This window comes from Sus scrofa, chromosome 6 (assembly GCF_054392235.1).
Source record: "Sus scrofa isolate SSC_HxYL_T2T_F1_AM1 chromosome 6, Sscrofa_HxYL_maternal_Yorkshire_Landrace_v2.0, whole genome shotgun sequence".
Lineage (NCBI taxonomy): Eukaryota > Metazoa > Chordata > Mammalia > Artiodactyla > Suidae > Sus > Sus scrofa.
The window spans coordinates 152,013,320-152,034,921 of NC_139388.1; the positions used below are offsets into that span (position 1 = coordinate 152,013,320).

General features: G+C 38.2%; 1 protein-coding gene across 14 annotated transcripts in view; it reads right to left on the bottom strand.

Annotated features, from left to right (window-relative positions):
- RAVER2 (ribonucleoprotein, PTB binding 2) overlaps positions 1–21,602 on the bottom strand; it is a 127,615-nt gene that overhangs the window by 2,755 nt on the left and 103,258 nt on the right. The gene's annotated exons all lie outside the window — the stretch shown is intronic.

Sequence of the window (21,602 nt, forward strand, 5' to 3'; positions counted from 1 at the left end):
CCAGGCTCCATCTCATAGTCTAATCCAGAAGTGTTTACGATGAGGGCTAAAATGTTCCTCATAAGTGGTCACAGTAAGCAGTACAGTAAATCTGTGATCACCTCATCCTGCTTAGTTTTAGTTTTTATAAATGTTATGGGTGACAAACTTACTGAAGAATATAGCAATATGCAAGAATGTAGAAATGACTCATAAGGAAAGCTTCCAGCAATGCTGAAGAGCCTTCTCATGTTGCAATTAAAATTACAATTACTTTTGAACCAACAATGGCCACAGGTGTAAAAACGGGGTTCAGTTTCAAAGGCGACAGATAATGAGTCTGTCCTTGTTGATAAAGCAGAAGCGGGATACGGTGGAGATGACCAAGGAGGCACCAGAGCTCTCCTCCTCCCATGGATGCGCCAGACATACAGCTACATGCGCAGCAGGTCCCTCTAAAAGAGATCCAGAAACTAGCTGAGCAGCTTCTACACATTAAACAAATGAGAAAATGTCCGCATCGTGATGGGTAAGAAAGGCTGAGATGCATTCAACATACACCCCAACCCCGGCACAGCACCACACACCAGGGGAAAACTCCCAACTCACAGCTTCTTCCTGAGGAATGAAGGGTTTGAGCTCTACACCTAGTAGTGCAACTTTTCAGACTCCCACTGGAGGGAGGTTCTCCCAACATGTAGCTCTGAAAGCTAACAGGGCTTGTGTTCATGAACTCCACAAGACTATAGGAAATAACCATTCTTAACGGGCCTCCAGCACCCACTGTGGCTATCCCCTCAGAGCCAGGGCAGAGGCAACAGGCAAAATCATGCATCTCCCAGTCTTCCCCTGAAAGGGGTTTATCTTCATACTTAGGGCCAGGCTCCTAATTGATTAGGCACTAGAGACAGCTGCAATCTTCCCCAGAGACTGGGGAAGCTGTAGGACACCTCTCTCACCTCATTCCAGTCCACGCCAATCACTAGTATCTCCCTGGAAGGAGCTTGTACACATCTGTACCCTAGCTTTTATGTCTGACACCCAAGGAACAGTCTTTGGGTTTTCTGGCTCTGATAGCCAGTGGGGCTTGCATCAATGAATTCCACAGCCCTGTAGCAAACAAAAATATAATTCTTAAGTGTGTGCAGGAGCACACCCACCCCAATCCCCTAGTGACTATATACCTGTGCTCAGCATAGAAGGAACAGAGTGTTAAAAAAAAAAAAAAAGCCCATTTTGTTCTTTTTCATGGCTGAGTAGTATTCCACTGTGTATATATATACATATACACCACATCTTCTTAATCCAATCATCTGTTGATGGATATTTAGGTTGTTAGGTTGTTTCCAGGCTGCAGTGAACATGTGGATGCATGTGTCTTTTTCAAGGAAAGTTTTGTCTGGTTATATGCCCAAGAGTAAACCTGCTATAATGGAAAAAATTTTTAAAAAGCCCATTTCCTTTTTCCTTGGACAAGGCTTAACTACATACTTTTACAGCTGCAACCTAATCAAAAAATGGGCAGAAGACCTGAGCAGACATTTTTCTGAAGAAGACAAATATAGGAAACAGGCACATGTAAAGATGTTCAACATTGCTCATTATTAGAGAACTGCAAAATCAAAAAAATGAGTTATCACCTCACACCTGTCAGAATGACTATCATCAAAGTCTGCAAATGATGTCAGGATGTAGGAAAAAGGGAACCTTTGTACACTGCTGATGGGAATGTAAGTTGGTGTGGCCACCATGGAAAATGGTATGGAGGGCTTCAAAAAACTAAAAAAGAACTACCATATGATCCACCAATTTCACTCCTGGGTATATATTAGGAAAGAAAATTCAAAAAGTTATATATCTCAGTGTTCATGGCAGCATTATTTACAATAGCCAAGACATGGATTGGCCAAAGGGCCCGTCTACAGGTGATTAGATTAAGATGTGTTTTTTTTAATATATATATATATACATATGTATGTATACACACACACAATGGAATATTATTCATCCATAAAAAGAATAAAGTATTGCCATTTGCAGCAATGTGGATTAGGATTAGTGAAATAAGTCAAAGAAAGACAAATATTGTATCACAAGTGAAAAATCTAAAAATATAATACAAATGCATGTATATGCAAAACAAACTATATATAGAAAACAAATTATGGTTACTAAAGGGGAGATAAAGGGACTGGAGACAAATTAGGGGTAAGGGATTACCAGATTAAAAACTACTATGTATAAAATAAGTAACAAGGATATATTGTACAGAACAGGGAATTACAGCCATCATCTCATAATAACCCATAATGGAGTATAATCTGAAAAAACAATCACAAATGCTATACACCTGAAACTAACATAATATTGTAAGTCAACCATATGTCAATAAAAAATTAAATGTAAATGGATTAAATAATCAAAAGACAGTGGCAGAATGGATAAAAATCAAAACCAAGCTATATGTTGACTAAAAAAGTCTCACCTAGAAAATCTTCCGTGGCACAGCAGGTTAAGGAACCAGTGTTGTCATTGCAGTGGCTTGAGCTGCTGTTGTGGCATGGGTTTGATCCCTGGCCTACGAATTTCCACATGCCAGAGGCATGGCAAAAGAAAGTTTCACCTGGAGTTCCAGTCGTGGCGCAGTGGTTAACGAATCTGACTAGGAACCATGGGGTTGTGGGTTCGGTCCCTGCCCTTGCTCTGTGGGTTAACGATCCGGCGTTGCTGTGAGCTCTGGTGTAGGTTGCAGATGCGGCTCGGATCCTGTGTTGCTGTGGCTCTGGCGTAGGCTGGTGGCTACAGCTCCGATTCGACCCCTAGCCTGGGAACCTCCATATGCCGCAGGAGCGGCCCAAGAAATGGCAAAAAGACAAAAAAAAAAAGTTTCACCTAGTTTAAAAGACACACACAGACTGAAAGTGAAGAGATGCAAAAAGATAACTCTGCAAATAAGAAAGTGAAGCAAAGGTAGCTGTATTTATCAGACAAAATTTAAGCCAAAAAATATAACAAGAGACAAGGTCATAATGAAAGGTCAGTTAATCAAAAGGATCTAACAACCGTAAATATGAACCCTCAATAGGAACATATAATATGTACCTCTATATATGCTCATATATGTAATACTATATATATGTAATATTGTGAAGGTAGAAAAAGACAACAATACAATATCAAGGACTTCAGTACTTTACTTTCAACAATGGATCACTTGGCCAGAAAATCAATAAGGAAACACTGGCCTTAAACCATATGTTAGACAAGATGGACCTAAAAGACATAACATTCCATCCAACAGTAATTGAATATACTCTTCTCACGTGCACATGGAATATCCTTCAGGATATTAATGAATTTTTAAAAATTGAAATGATATCTAGCATCTTTTCCAACTATTGTATGAAACTAGAAATCAATTACAATAAGAAAACTGGAAAATTAATAAATATATAGAAATTGATCAACCAATGGGTCAAAGAAATCAAAAAGATATGGAAATTAAACATGGCAAAACTTAATAGGATACAGCAAAAGCAGTTCTACAAGGAAAGCATATAAGCGATAAAACATCTACATGAAGAAAAAAGATCTCGAACAACTACCTTAACACCTTAAAAAACTGGAGAAGAACAAACTAAGCTCCAAGGTAGCAAAAGGAAGGAGGTAACAAAGAGTGGGAATGAATGAAATAGAGACTAAAAAGACAATAGGCTAATGAAACTAAGATTTTTTTTAAAAAAAAGATACACTAGACAAACTTTTAACTAGATTTTCCAAAAAAAAAAAAAAAAAAAAAAAAAGAGGACTGGCATGAAGGTATAAATGAAAGGAGATAATACACCTGAAACTACAGAAATATAAAAAATCAGAGACCACTATGAATACCTGTATGTCAACATGTTGGATAACTTAAATGGGTAAATTCCTAGAAACATAAACCTACCAAGAATGAATCATGAGGGAACAAAATCTAAACAGATTACTAGTAAGGAGATTAAACCAAAACCTCCCAACAAAAATAAGGCCAGGGGTAGATGGCTTCACTGGTGAATTCCACAAAACATTTAAAGAATAATTAATACCAATCCTTCTCAACCTCTTCCAAAACATTCCCGACCACTTCCAAATTCATTTTACAAGGCCAGCTTTGCCAACGTCACACAAAGACATTACAAAAAAAAAAAAAAAAAAAATTACAAGCCTGTATTTCTTATGAACACATATGTAAAAATCCTCACAAAACATTAGCAAACTGAATTCAACAGTAGCTTTAAAGGATCAAATACCATGATTGAATGGGATTTACTCCAGTGGCACATGGATGATTCAATACCCACAGATCAAACATGATATACACATTAACAAAATAAAGGATACAAATCTTATCAGATGCAGAAAAAGCATGTGACAAAACTGAATATCCATTCATGATAAAAAACTCAAACTGGGTATTAAGGGACTGTACCGCAACACAATAAGGGCCATATGTTACAAGCCCACAGATACCATACTCAATGGTGAAATGCTAAAAGCTTTTCCTCTAAGATCAAGAACAAGACAAAAAGGCCTACTGTCACCACTTTTATTCAATATAATACTGAAAGTATTAGCCAGAGTAATTAGGCAAGAGAAAGAAAAGGCATCAAAATTAGGAAGAAGTGAAACTGTCACTGTTAGTAGATGACATATTTAGAAACCCTAAAGACTCCACTCCCCTAAAAAAGGTTATAAATAATAACAATTTCAATAAAGTTGCAGGATACAAAATCAATATATAAAAATCAGTTGCTTCTCTATACACTAACAATGAACTATCCAAAAAAGAAATTAAGAATACTTAGGAATAAATTTTACCAAGGTGAGAAATTATACACTGGAAACTATAAGAGATGACAAATAAATAGATACAATGTATTCATGGATTGGAGGAATTAATATTATTAAAATGTCCACACTATCGAAAGCAATCTACAGATTCAATGCAATCCCTATCAAAATTTCAATGACATTTTTCATAGAAATAGAACAATCCTAAAGTTTTGAACCTGAAAAGACCCCAAATAGCCAAAACAATCTTGAGAAATAAAGCTAGAGGCATTACTTTTCCTGATTTCAAACTATATTGCAGAGCTATTATAATCAAAACAGTATAGATATGGTTATAAAAACAGATACATAGATCATTGGGACAGAATAGAGACCTCATAAATAAACCTACGCATATATGGACAATTAATTTATAACAAAGGAACAAAGAAAATACAATGGAGAAAAGATAAGTCTTTTCAATAAACGGTGTGAAACCTGGACAAGCACATTCAAACAAAAATGAAACTAGACCAGTATCTCAAACCAAACACAAAAATTGACTAAAAATGGATTAAAGACCTGAATATAAGAACTGAAACCATAAAACTCCTGTAAGAAAACATAGCATGCAACTCAACAGCAAAAAAACAACCCAAGTGAAAAATGGGCATAAGACCTAAATAGACATTTCTCCAAAGAAGACATGTGTATGGCCAACAGGCACATGAAAAAATGCTCACTATCACTATCAAAGAAATGCTAATCAAAACTACAATAAGGTACCACCTCACACTGGTCAGAATGACCATCATTAATAAGTCTACAAATGACAAATGCTGGAGAGGGTGTGGAGAAAAGAGAACCCTCCTACACTGTTGGTGGGAATGTAAATTGGTACTACCACTATGGAAAACAGTATGAGGTACCTCAGAAAACAATACAGAACTACCATATGACCCAGCTATCGCACTCCTGAGCATATATCTGGACAGAATTTTCATTCAAAAAGATACATTTGCTCCTATGTTCACTGTGGCACTATTCATAATAGCCAATACATGGAAACAACCTAAATGTCCACTGACAGATGAATGGATTAAGAAGATGTGGTTTATATACACAATGGAATACTACTCAGCCAGAAAAAAGAACAAAATAATGCCATTTGCAGCAACATGCATGGAACTAGAGATTATCATACTAAGTGAAGTAAGCCATAAAGAGAAGGACAACTGCCATATATCTCTTATATCTGGAATCTAATATATGGCACAAATATACCTATCTACAGAACAGAAAGAAACTTATGGACATGGAGAACAGACTTGTGGTTGCTAAGGGGGAGAAGGAGGGAGTAGGAGGGACTGGGACTTTTGGGTTAGTAGACGTAAACTTGAATTTGGAGTGGATAAGCAGTGAGGTCTAGTGTAGAGCACAAGGAACTATATCTAATCACTTGTGATGGAACATGATGTGAGAAAAACTATGTATATGTGTAGCTGGATCACTCTGCTACACAGCAGAAATTGACAGAGCACTGTAAATCAATTATAAACTAAAAAAAAACAAAAAACAACAACACAGCAGGTAATGAGCTACTTGACATTGGTCTTGGCAGTTATCTTGTGCATTTAACACCAAAAGCAAAAATAAACTGTGATTAAATCAAACTAAAAAGCTTCTACACTTTCAAGCAAAAGAAACGATCAATAAAATGAAAACTCAGTCTATAGAATAGGAGAATATATGTGTAACTACATATCCATTAGGGAATGAATACCTAAAATATTCTTAGAACATATACAACTCAATAGCCAAAAAAGCTCCAATTTAAAAATGGACAAAGGACCTAAGTAAACACTATTCTAAAAAGAAATAAAAATGGCCAAGATATACATAAAAAGTATTCCATTTCACTAATTACCAGGGAGATGCAAATCAAAAACACCTCGCACCTGGTAGGAAGTCAATATAAAAAAGATGAGATAACAAATGTCAGCGAGTATGTGGAGAAAAGGAAATCCCTACACACTGTTGGAATGTAAACTTGTACAGCTACTATGGAAAGCAATATGAAAACTAAAAACAGAACTATATGATCCAGTAATCCCTCTTCTGAGCATATCCTGATTTTTTTTTTTTTTTTGGAAACAAAATCATTAACTTGAAGAGCTATTTGTACTCTCACATTCACAGCAGTATTATTTACAAGAGACAAGGTAGAACACCCAGTGTCAATGGATAAATGGATGAAAATAAAGAAAACGTGTGTTTGTTTTAATTTGCATTTCCCTGTGTATACCTATATACACACACAGTGGAATATTATTCAGCCTTAAAGAAGGAAATCTTGTCACTTGCAACAACATGGATGAAGCTGGAGTGTATTATGTTAATGAAAAAACTTTTTAAAGGTAATGAAAAATGAAAAAGTCAACCTCATGGAAATAGAGTAGAAAAGTGGTTGCCAGTGGCTACTAGACTGTGGGGGGGGGGGGGAAGGGAGAGGTTAGTAAAACAATATAAACTTATAAGATGAATAATATCTAAAGATCTAGTTTATAATACAATAACTAGAGTTGATAACTGTTGTATAATTGAAACTTGCTGAAACAGTAAAACTTGGATGTTCAGATAGAAAGACAGAAAGAAAAGAAAGAAAGAGGAAGAAAGACGAAAGAAAGGAAGGAGGTGACAGCTTGATTCAGAAAAGATGGTGGAATAGAAGGACTCAAGCTCTCGTCTTCTTGCAAAAATACCAAAATTACAACTGCTGACCAACCATCAACAAAACAGAATGTAAGCTATCAAAATAGGTATCCTACACCCAGACAAAGAAGCAGCCACATCAGGATGGTGGGGGGGGCACTTTCAGGATATAAGGAATCCCATACCCACTGAGCAGACAACCTACAGAGTGGAGAATAACTATATTGCAGAGGCTATTCCCACAGAGTAAGAGTTCTGAAGCCCACATCAGGTTCCCCAGTCTGGGGTTTGGCATTGGAAGGAGGACCCCTGGAGCACTTAGCATCAAGGGCCAGCAGGGCTTGAGTGCAGGAGCTCCACATGATGGGGGGAAATAGACTCCACTCTTGAGGGTGCACACAGGGTTTCATGTGCACTGGGTCCCAAGGCAAAGCGGGGACTCCATAAGAATTTGGGTCAGACCTACCTGCAGGCCTTGGAGGGTCTCCTGAGAAAGAAGTGGTTGGCTGTGCCTCAATGTGGGGGCAGAACATTGGAGTCAGAGGTCCCAGGAAATAATCATAGGCTCCCCCGGAGGCTGCCAATTTAGAAAAATCTGGCCCCACACATCAGGGCTGAGATGCTCCGGCCAGACAACAAACAGGGTGGGAACACAGCCCTGCCCATCGGCAAACAGGCTACCTAAAGTCCTGCCACCTCTAATCACACCCAGAGACAAAGCCCCTCCCATAAGAGGGACAAGAATCACCTCCCCCTACCAGTGGGCAGGCATGGATAAATGGATGAAATCAGGAAAACTGCCACAAGCCCCTGTATCAGTTTCACCCACAAGGGGGCAGACATCAGAAGAAAGGCCATAACCCTATTGCCTGCAAAAAGGAGACCACACAGAAAGCTAGACAAAATGAAATGGCAAAAAACATAAGCCAGATGAAGGAATAAGACAAAACCCCAGAAGAACAGCTAGTGGAAATAAGCAACCTACATGAAAAGGACTTCAGAATAATAATAGTAAGGAAATAAGCAACCTACATGAAAAGGACTTCAGAATAATAATAGTAAGGATGATCCGAGATCTTGGCAAAAAATTGAAGGCAAAGATCATTAAATTACAAGACATGTTTAACAAAGAAATAGAAGATTTAAAGAATAGATAAGCAGAGATGCACAACACAATAACTAAAAGGAAAAATTCACTGAAGGAACCAATAGCAGAATACAGGAAGCAGAACGAATGAGGTGGAAGACAGACTGAGGGAAATCACCAATGCAGAGCAGAATAAAAACAATGAAATTAGGACAGTCTAAGAGAACTCTGGGACAATATTAAATGTACCAACATTTGCATTTTAGGGGTGCCAGAAGGAGAAAAGAGAGAAAGGACCGGAGAAAATATTTGAACAGATAATAGCCCAAAATTTCTTTAAGATAGGAAAGGAATCACTTACTAAAATCTAGGAAGCACAACGCATGCAATATAGAATAAACCAAAAGATGAACACCCCCAAGATACATAATAAACTGATCAAATTAAGGACAAAGAGAAAATATTGAAAGCAACTAGGGAAAAGCAACAGAAAACACATAAAGGAACCCAGATAAGGTTATCAGCTAATTTTTCAGCAGAAACTCTGCATGACAGAAGGGAGTGACATGAAGGTAATGATGAAAGGAAAAAACCTACAACCAAGAATGCTTTACCCATGAAGGCTGTCATTCAGACTAGAAGGAGAAATCAAAAGCTTTACATCAAGCAAAAGCTAAGAGAATTCAGCACCACTGAAAAGGCTTTACACTGACACTAAAGGAACTTCTCTAGGTAGAAGAGAAAAGGTCACAACCAGAAACAAGAAAATTACAAATGAGAAGGCTCACTGGTAAAGGCAAACATATAGTAAAGGTAGGAAATCATCCAAACACAAATATGATATCAAAATCAGCAATCGTGAGAATAAGGATACAAATGCAGCACACTGGAGATGGATTTGCAATTAAGAGACCAGTGACTTAAAACAATCTTATGTGTGTATACATGCACACACACACACACACACACACACACACACACACACTTACACTCACTCCTATTTCAAAACCCCATGGTAACCACAAACCAAAAATCTGTAATAGATAAACTCAGAAGAAAAGCAATTCAAACAGAACACTACAGATAGTCATTAAAACACAAGAGAATAAAAGGAGAAGTCCTTAAATGTCAAATGGACTAAATGTGTCAACCAAAACACAAAGATTAGCTGAATGGATACATAAACAAGACACATATATGCTGTCTACAAGAGACCCTCTTCAGTTCTAGTGACACATACAAACCAAAAATGAGAGGATGGAAGAAGATATTCCATGCAAATGGAAATCAGAAGAAAGGTGGAGTAGCAATACTCATATCAGACAAAATAGACTTTTTTTCTCACTTTTTTAAAATTTTTGTTGTTGTTGTTTTTTTAGGGTTGCACCCATGGCATATGGAGGTTCCCAGGCTAGGGGTCATATCGGAACTGTAGCCATTGGCCTATGCCACAACCACTGCAACATGGGATCCGAGCCACATCTGCAACCCACACCACAGCTCATGGCAATGCCAGATCCCTTAACCTACTGAGTGAGGCCAGGGATCAAAACTGCATCCTCATGGTTACTAGTCAGATTTGTTTCTGCTAAGCTACAAGAGGAACTCCAAAACAGACTTTAAAATAAAGATGGTTAATAGAGACAAATAAGGACACTACATAATGATCAAGGGATCAACCTAAGATGAAAATACAGCAATTGTAAACATATGCACTCACCATAGAAGCACTGCTATATAAGGTGAATGCTTATGGCTGTATAAGGAAAAATTGACAATAACACAATAATAGTGGGGGACATTAACACCCCACTTCCAGCAATGGACAAGTCATTTAGACAAAAAAAAAACAAAGAAACGTAGGCCTTAAGTGATGCATTAGACTAGATACACTTAAGAGATATTCACAGAACATTCCACCCAAAAGCAGCAGAATACACATTCTTCTCAAGCACACATGAAACATTCTCCAGGACAGATCACATTGTGGGCCACAAATCAAGGCTTGGTAAATTTAAGAAAACTGAAATGATATCAAGCATCTTTTCCAAACACGACTATGAAATCGACAAGAAAAAAACTGCAAAAAACACAAACAAGTGGAGACTAAACAATATGCTACTAAATAACCAATGGATCATTGAATAAGTCAAAAGGAAATAATGTCTAGAGACGAATGGAAACAAAAACACAATGATCCTAAACATATGGGATGCAGCAAAAGTAGTTTTAAGAGGGAAGTTTATAGCAATACAAACCTACCTCAGGAAATGAGAACATTCTCAAATAAACAACCTAACCTTATACCTAAAGCAACTAGAGAAAGAAGAACAAAACCCAAAGTAAATAGAAGGAAAGAAATCATAAAGATCAGAGCAGAAATAAATGAAATAGAAATGAAGAAAACAATAGAAAAAAATCAATGAGACTAAAAGCTGGTCCTTAGATATGTTCACCAAAACTAATAAACCCTTAGCCAGACTCACCAAGAAAAAAAGAGAGGGGACTCAAATCAATAAAATTAGAAACGAAAAATGAGAAGTTAAAACAGACATCACAGAAATACAAAGGATCACAAGAGACTACTACAAGCAACTATATGCCAATAAAATGGACAACCTAGAAGAAATGGGCAAATTCTTAGGTACAATTTTCTAAAACTGAACCAGGAAGAAAGAGAAAAGATGAATGGACCAGTCACAAGTACTGAAATGGAAACTGTGATTAAAAAACTTCCAACAAACCAAAGTCCAGGACCAGATGGCTTCACAGGCAAATTCTATCAAACATGTAGAGAAGAGTTAAGGCCTATCCTTCTGTAACTGTTCCAAAAAACTGCTGGAACACTCCCAAACTCATTATGTAAGTCCACCATCACCCTGTTACCAAAACCAGCCAAAGGTACCACAAAGAAAGAAAATACAGGCCAGTGTCACTGATAAACATAGATGCAAAAATCCTCAACAAAATACTAGCAAACTGAATCCAATAATACATTAAAAGGATCATATGCCATGATCAAGTGGGATTTATCCCAAGATCAAATATATTGATTTGATCAATATATGCAATACAATCAGTTTGATACACTACATTTATACACTGAAGAATAAAAACCATACGATCCTCTCAATAGATGCAGAAAAAGCTTTTGACAAAATCTACCACTGATTTCTGATAAAAGCCTTCCAGAAAGTAGGCACAGAGGGAACCTACCTTAACATAATAAAGGCCTTTTATGACAAACCCACAGCTAACATCATTTTCAATGGTAAAAAGCTGAAAGAATTCTTGCTAAGACAGGAACAAGACAAGGATGTCCACTCTCGACACTTTTATTCAACCTAGTTTTGAAAGGCCTAGCCATGGCAATCAGGGAAGAAAAAGAAATAAATGGGATCCAAATTGGAAAAGAGAGATAAAATGATCATTGTTTGCAGATGACATGATACTAAGCTGAGAAAATCCTAAAGATACTACTAGAAACTATTAGAGCTCATCAATGAATTAGGGAAACAACCCCATTTACCATCACATCAAAAAGAATAAAATATCTAGGAATAAACCTACCCTAAAGAGACAAAGATCTGTACTCTGAAAACTGTTAAGATGTTGATGAAAGAAATCAAAGATGGCACAATGAGACGGAAAGATATACCATGCTCTTGGATTGGAAGACTCAATATTGTCAAAATGACTATACTATCAAGGCAGTCTATAGATTCAATGCAATCCCTATCAAATTACCAATGGCATTTTTCACAGAACTAGAACAAAATATTTTAAAATTTGTATGAAAACACAAAAGATCCTGAATAGCCAAAGCAATCATGGGAAAGAAAAATGGAGCTGGAGGAATCAGGCTCCCTGACTTCAAACTATAGTACAAAGCTGCAGTTATCAAAACAGTATTATGCTGGCACAAAAAAACCCCAGAAATATAGATCAATGAAATGGGATTGAAACCCCAGAAATAAACCCCTGTGCATGATCAACTAATTTATGACAAAAGAGGTGAGAATGTATAATGGAGAAAAGAAAGTCTCTTCAGTAAGTGGTGCTGGGAAAGCTGGATAGGTATACGTAAGAGAATGAAATTAGAACACTTTCTAATACCATATATAAAAATAAACTCAAAATGGATTAAAGACTTAAATATAAGACCAGATACTATAAAACTCCTAGAGGAAAACACAGGCAGAACACTCTCTGATAATAAACATAACAATATCTTATTAGATCCACCTCCTAGAGTAGTGAAAATAAAAATATACCAATGAGACATAATTATACTTAAATTTTTGCAAAGCAAAGGAAACCATAAACAAAATGAAAAGACAACCCATAGAATGGGAGAAAATATTTGCAAATGATGCTACCAACAGGGGATTAAATCTCCAAAATATACAAACACCTCCTGCAGCTCAGTATCAACAAAACAATCTAATCAAAAAATGGGCAGAAGATCTAAAAAGACATTTCTCTAAAGAAGACATATAGATGGCCAAAACAAACAAACAAACAAAAAAGCCATGAAAAGATGCCAACATCCCTAATTACTAGAGAAATGCAATTCAAAATAACTATGAGGTACCACTTTCCACCAGCCAGAATTGCTACCATCAAAAAGTCTACAAAAAGGAGTTCCCATTGTGACGCTGTGGAAATGAATCCAACTAGGAACCATGAGGTTGCAGTTTCGGTCCCTGGCCTCACTCAGTGGGTTAAGGACCTGGTGTTGCCATGAGCTGTAGTGTAGGTCACAGATGTAACTCAGATCCTGCGTGGCTATGGCTGTGGTGAAGACTGGCAACTGTAGCTCTAATTCGATCTCTAGACCCAGGAACCTCCATATGCTGTGGGTGTGGCCCTAAAAAGCAAAAAAGTCTACAAACATAAATGCTGGTGAGGGTGTGAAGAAAAGGAAACCCTCTTGCACTACTGGTGGGAATATAAATTGGTATAACCACTATGGAAAGAAGTATGGAGATTCCCCAAAAAACTAAAAATACAAGTACCATATGGTCTAGCAATCCCACTCCTGGGCATCTATCTAGAGAGAGCCATAAGTCGAAAAGATACATGCACCCCAATGTTCACTGCAGCACTATTTACAATAGCCAAGGAGTTCTTGTTGTGGCTCAGCAGAAACAAACCTGACTGGTATCCATGAGGATGTGGGTTTGATCCCTGGCTCCACTCAGTAGATTAAGGATTTGGTGTTGCCATGAGCTGTGGTGTAGGTTGCAGATGTGGCTCGGATTTGATGTGATGTAGGCCAGCAGCTGTAGCTCTGATTTGACCCCCTAGCCTGGGAAATTCCATGTGCTGTGGAAGTGACCCTAAAAAGCAAAACAAACAAAAAAAGCCAAAAAAAAAAAAAAAAGAAAGAAAGAAAAATCTCAAATCAATAAACTACCACCTAAAAGAATTAGAAGAACAAACAAAACCTAAAGTCAGCAGAAGGAAGGAAATCATAAAGATCAAAAAGGAACTCAATAAAATAGAGATTCAAAAACAAAAGAAAAAAAATCAATAAAAACCAAGAGAGTTTTGTTTTTTTTTTTTTTTTTTTTTTGGTGGGGTGTGGGGGCCCACACCTGCAGCATATGGAGGTTCCCAGACCAGGGGTCGAGTCAAAGCTGCAGCTGCTGGCCTACACCACAGCCACAGCAAGGAGGGATCTGAGCTGCATCTGCGATTTACACCACAGCTCATGGCAATGCCGGATCCTTAATCCACTGACTTGAGGCCAGGGATCAAACCTGCATCCTCATGGAAATTAGTCACGTTCATTACTGCTGAGCCACAATGGGAACTCCAAGAGCTGGTTTTTTGAAAGAGTAAACAAAAGTGACAAACCTCCAGCCAGACTTACCAGGAAGAGAGAAAGAATCCAAATAGAAGAAATGAAAAAGGAGAAATCTCAATTGATACTAAAGAAATACAAAAAACCACAAGAGAATACTATGAATGATTATATGCCAACAAATTCAATAATCTAGAAGAAATGGACAGCTTTCTAGAGATACACAGCCTGCCAAAACTGAATCAAGAAGATCAATTGAACAGACTGATCACTAGAAATGAAATCGAGTAGAATTCACAGGTGAATTCTACCAATCATCCAAAGAAGAATATGTACCCATCCTTCTTAAACTTTTTCAACAGACTGAAGAAGGAACACTCCCAAAGACCTCCTCTAAAGCCACCATCACCCGAACACCAAAAGCAGACAAAGATACTGTGGGGGGGGGGGGAGAAAACTATAGGCCAATATCTTTGATGAATATAAACGCAAAAACTGTCAACAAAGTTTTAAGCCAACCCAATCCAACAATACATAAAAAAGATCATATGCCATAACCAAGAGTGATTCATCCCAAGTTCACAAGGATGGTTCAACATACACAAATCAATCAACATCATACACCACAGTAACAAAAGAAAAGTCAAAGACCACATGGTCATCTTGACATATGCAGAAAAAGCATTTGACAAAATCCAACATCCATTCATGATAAAAACTCTTACCAAAGTGGGTCTAGAAGGAACATACCTTAACATAATAAAAGCCACTTATGACAAACCCACAGCCAATATAATACTCAATGGAGAAAAGCTGAAAGCCTTCCCCCTAAAATCTGGAACAAGACAAGGATGCCCACTCTCACCAGTTTTATTCAATACAGTATTGGAAATCCTAGCCACGCAATCAGACAAACAAAAGAAATAAAAGGCATCCAAATTGGAAGAGGTAAAATTGTCACTGTATGCAGATGACATGATACTATATATAAAAAACCCTAAGGATTCCACACAAAAACTACTCAAACTGATCAATGAATTCAAGGCAGCAGGATACAACATTAATGTCCAGAAATCAGTTGCATTTCTGTATACTAACATGAAATGTTAGAAAAGGAATATAAAGATACACTGCCTTTTAAAATCACACACACAAAAATTAAATACCTAGGAATAAACCTGACCAAGGAGGAGAAAGACTTATAGGCTGAGAACTATAAAACATTAATCAAGGAAATGAAAGAGGATTGAAATAAATGGAAAGATATTCCATGCTCCTGGGTTGGAAAAATTAATATTGTAAAAAGGGAAGAATTGGAGTTCCCGTCGTGGTGCAGTGGTTAACAAATCCGACTAGGAACCATGAGGTTGTGGGTTCGGTCCCTGCCCTTGCTCAGTGGGTTAATGATCCGGCATTGCCATGAGCTGTGGTGTAGGTTGCAGATGCGGCTCGGATCCTGCGTGGCTGTGGCTCTGGCGTAGGCCAGTGGCTACAGCTCTGATTCGACCCCTAGCCTGGGAACCTCCATATGCCGCAGGAGCAGCCCAAAGAAATAGCAAAAAGACAAAAAAAAAAAAAAAAAAGGAAGAATTATTATTGTTAAAATGGCCATACTACCCAAAGCAATCTACAGATTTAATGCAGTCCCTATCAAATTACCCATGACAGTTTTCACAGAACTAGAACAAACTATCCAAAAATTTATATGGAATCATAAGAGACCCAGAATTGCCAAAGCAATGCTGTGGAAAAAAACAAAACAAAACAAGTAGGAGGCACAACTCTCCCAGACTTCAGAATATATTATGAGGCTACAGTAATCAAGATGATTTGGTACTTGTATGAAAACAAGACATACCAATGGAACAGAATAGAGAACCCACAATAAACCCAGACATCTATGGTCAATTAATCTTCAACAAAGGAGGCAAGAATACAAATTGGGAAAAAGTCTCTTCAGCAAGTGATTCTGGGAAAACTGGAGAGCTGTACGTAAATTAATGAAACTAGAACACACTCTCACACCATGCACAAAAATAAACTCAAAATGGCTTAAGTACTTAAACATAAAACAAGATGCCATGAAACTTCTAGAAGAAAACATAGGCAAAACATTCCCTGACATCAACCATATAAATGTTTTCTTAGGTCGGTCTCCCAAGGCAATAAATATTAAAACAAAAATAAACTAATGGGACCTAATCAAACTTACAAGCTTTTGCACAGCAAAGGAAACCTTTAAAAAGAAGACAACCTATAGAATGGGAGAAAATAGTTGCAAATGATGCAACCAACAAAGGCTTAATCTCCAATATACAAACAACTCATACAACTCAACAACAACAACAAAAAAACAAATAATCCAACTGAAAAATGGGCAGAAGACCTAATAGACACTTCTTCAAAGAAGACATGTATATAGCCAAGAGACACATGAAAAAATGCTCAACGTCACTAATTATTAGAGAAATGCAAATCAAAACCTCTATGAAGTACCACCTAACACCTGTCAGAATGGCTACCATTAGTAAGTCTACAAGCAACAAATGCTGGAGAGGTTGTGGAGAAAAGGGAACCCTCCTACACTGTTGGTGGGAATGTAAATTGGTACAACCACTATGGAAAACAGTATGAGGTACCTCAGAAAACTAACTATAGAACTACCGCACGATTCAGCAATCCCTCTCCTGGGCAGATATCTGGAAAAAACCACACTTCAAAAAGGTACATGCATCCATATGTTCACTGCAACACTGTTCACAACAGCCAAGACATGGAAACAACCTAAATGTCCACTGACAGATGAATGGATTAAGATGTGGTGCATATACACAATGGAATAGTCCTCAGCCATAAGAAAGAACAAAATAATGCCATTTGCAGCAACATGGATGGAACTAGAGATACTGTTCCATCTCTAAGTGAAATAAGCCAAAAGAGAAAGACAAATACCATATGACATCATTTATACATGGAATCTAAAATGTGACAAAAATGAACCTATCTATAGAACAGAAAAAAACTCATGGACATGGAGAACAGACTAGTGGCTGCTGAGGGGGAGAGGGAGGGAGTAGGATGAACTGGGAGTGTGGGGTGAGTAGATGTAAACTACTGCATTTGGAGTGGATAAGCAATGAGGTCCTGCTGTAGAGCGCAGGGAACTATACCCAGTCATTGGTTACAGAACACGATAGGATGTGAGAAAAAGGTTGTGAATATATGTATAACTGGGTCTGAGTACTGTAAATCAACTACAGTAAAATTAAAAATTACAAAATTAATCTATTTTCCATGCCAAAAACAAAAGAGAGATAGAGAGAGATAGGAGTTCCTGCTGTGGCACAACTGGGTCAGTGGCGTCTTGGGAGCCCTGGGGCATGGGTTTAATTCCTGGTCTGGTACAGTGGGTTAAGGAATTGGCACTGCTGCAGCTGCGGCTTAGGTCAAGACTATGGCTTGGATCTGATTCCTGACCTGGGAACTCTAAATGCCACAGGGTGGCAAAGAAAAAAAATAAAAAATAAAGAAAGAAATATATCTATCGTGGTACTTTATTTTGATGTGGTTTACTGTTATGACAATCCAGTAAAATGCTTCTTCACATAAATATTTAAAGAAATGTTTCACAGAGTGAAACAGATTAGCAAAGATTTTGGTTTTAACTCTTGTGTCAAAATTTTTCCTGGTAGTAAAGTATATAAATATATGTGATGTTTGCTCTGAAATAATGAGAAAGGGAAAAGGTGGGAGTAAAGATGAAAGAAGCCTCGCTGTGAGATGATAAATTGTTAAAACTGAGTTGATGGGTACAAGAAACTCCACCCAGTTTCAGGTCAAGGTGGTGATGTAGGTGGATCCTAAACTCATTTCCACCCACGGACACAGTGGATCTACAGCTAAATATGGAGCAATTTCCTCTGAGAGAAACCCAAAAACTAGATAAGTAACTCCTACACAATGAGCAAATGAGAGAAAAAAAAAAAAAAAAACTACATCACAATGAAGAGGAGAGGCCGAGACAATATCTCATCATAAACCCCACCCTCAGAGCAGCAACCCACAATTTGGAGGGAATTCACAACCCTGAATATCTCCCCAAGAAGTGAAAGGTCTGAACCCCAATCTGGCATTTCAACTTTTTTTAAAATACATTTTTTACTGAAGTACAGATTATTTACAGTGTTGTATTTGTTTCTGCTGTATAGCAAAGTGATTCAGTTATAGTACCTGTATACACATATTCTTTTTCATATTATTTTCCATATGGTTCATTACAAGATGTTAAATATAGCTCCTGAGCTATACAGTAGGACCTTGTTGTTTGTCCATTCTACATCTAATAGTTAGCATCTGCTAATCCCAGACTCCCAATCCTTCCCTCCTCCACCCCTTCTCTCCCTTGGCAACCACAAGTCTGTTCTCTATGTCTATGAGTCTGTTTCTCTTTTATAGGTAGATTCATGTGTGTCATATTTTAGATTCCACAGAGAAGCTATATTGTATGGTATTTGTTTTTCTCTTTCTGGCTTCCTTCACTTAATATGATAATCTCTAGTTCCATCCAGGCTGCTGCAAATGGCATTAATTTGTTTTTAATAGCTGAGTAGTATTCTACTGCATATATGTATATTGCAGTAGAATAATACCATTGTCAAATGTGCCACTATGAACATTGGGTGGCGCTTCAGTTTTTAAGACCTGTACCTGAGATGAGCCCCCAAAATATCCAGCTTGGAAATCCAAGAGGGCTTGCATCCACAAGACCTGCAAGGCTATCGCGGGCAGAGAAACACTTCCTCAAGGGCTCACACAGATCATCCACCCCTGGGCCCAGGGCAGAGGCAGTCAAAGGAAGAACGTCCAGTATTTCCTTATCTTAAGCTTCAACTTGAGGGGCAGACATCTAATAACTACATTTAAGGGGGCTACTAAAATACTCTCCAACGGGGGGGGGGGGCCTAGCAGGTGCCACCTTCAGCTTCTCCTGTGCCTCCCTTGAGGTTACCTCTGTCTCTGAGGAAGGAGCTTGTGAACATGTCTGATGCCCTGGGTTTTGTAGCTGCTGCCTAGGGGACACTCTGATTGCCTGGCTATGGTGGCTGGCAAGACTTCTGTTCAGAGGTTCAGTGGGATGGTGGCAAACAAAGAAACAGTTCTTAACAGCTATCACCACAGGGCTCATTGCAGAGGAAGCAGACACATGGCCATCTCCTGGTCTTCCCCTGAAATAGGTTTTTTTGTTTGTTTGTTTGTTTTTAGCTATACTCAAGCCACTAGGTTTATTTATTTTTTAGATTTTATTTTTTTAATGTATTATTTTATTTTTTTCAGCAGTACAGCATGGGGACCAAGTTACACATACATGTATACATGCTTTTTCCTCCCATTGTCGTGGTATCTACGTATGTAAGTATCTAGACATAGTTGTGATGTAAGTATCTAGACATAGTTCTCGATGCTACTGAAATAGGTTTTTTTTAAATTTTTCATATTTTAAAAGCTGCTGCCTCAAGGTCTGCTTCCAGTCAGCCTGAATCTAGGTGCTGAGTGAGATCCTCCCGCTGGACCACTGACAGGTCTTGGCACACCCGCAACTCCTGGGAGCCACTAAGTATAAAGTAGGCTGCTTGGACAGCCATAGGTTAGAAAGACAACCAGGAGCTAGGGCAGGAGTGAATGGTAAGGTTCATCTCCTACAGGAGGCCATGGCTCCGAGATTGGGAGAGGCATGTATTTTATCTAATGCTTAGAAACCAACACAGACAATCAAAGAAAGGGACATAACAGAGGAATATGTTCCAAATGAAAGAACAAGATAAAACCTCCGAAAAAAAATTTAATGAAATTGAGATCTGTGGTTTACTTTATAAAGAAGTCAAAATAATGGCAATAAAGATGCTGACTAAGCTCAGGAAAACAATGGATGAACAAACTGAGAATGTAAACAGAGATAGAAAATACAAGAAAGTACCAGAGGTCCCTGGTAGTGCAGCAGGTGAAGGTTCAGAACCACTGACCTAAAGAAGATAAGCTAAACTGAAAAATAGTACTACTACTGAAAAACACAATACAAGAAAATACAATACTCAACATCGGACTACAGGAAGCAGAAGAAATGATCAGTGAACTCAAACAGGGCAATGGAAATCATCCAATCAGAGCAGCAAAAAGAAAAAGAATGAGGAGTTCCCGTCGTGGCGCAGTGGTTAACGAATCCGACTAGGAACCATGAGGTTGCGGGTTCGGTCCCTGCCCTTGCTCAGTGGGTTAACGATCAGGCATTGCCGTAAGCTGTGGTGTAGGTTGCAGACACGGCTCGGATCCCACGTTGCTGTGGCTCTGGCGTAGGCCGGTGGCTACAGCTCCGATTCGACCCCTAGCCTGGGAACCTCCATATGCCGCAGGAGCGGCCCAAGAAATAGCAAAAAAAAGACAAAAAAAAAAAGAAAAAAAAAAGGAAATGGGGATGGATGTCAACAGGCCGAAAAATTAAAAAAAATAATAATAATAATAAAAAAAAAAGAAAAAGAATGAAAAAAAGGTAAAGATAGCTTAAAGGGACTTATAGGACACTATCCAGCAGACCACCATTTACATGATAAAAGTCCCAAAAGGAAAAAAGAAAGAAAAGTTATTAAAGAAATGATGGGAGTTTCCATCATGGCACAGCAGAAGCGAATCCGACTAGGAATCATGAGGTTGCGGGTTTGATCCCTAGCCTTGCTCAGTGGGTTAAGGATCTCGCATTGCTGTGAGCTGTGGTGTAGGTCACAGGTGTGGCTTGGATCCCACGTTGCTGTGGCTCTGGCGTAGGCCGGAGGCTACTCTGACTAGACCCCTAGCCTGGGAGCCTCCATATGCTGCAGGTGCGGCCCTAAAAAGGCAAAAGACAAAAGACAAAAAAAAAAAAAAAAATAATAGAAATGATGGTTGAAACCTTCCCTAACCTGGAGAAAGAAACAGATGTAAAGATCTAGGAATCCAGAGAGTTCCAACTAAGATAAGCCCAAAGACACTCATACCAAGACACACGATGATTTTTAAAAAAGTTAGACAAGGAGAGAAACTTAAAAACAGCAAGAAAAAAAAAAAAAAAAAAACAACTTTGTTACGTACAAGGACTCATGAGACATCAGCAGATTTTTCAGCAAAAACATTTCAGACCAGAACAATACTTTCAAAACGCTGAAAGAAAAAGCTGCC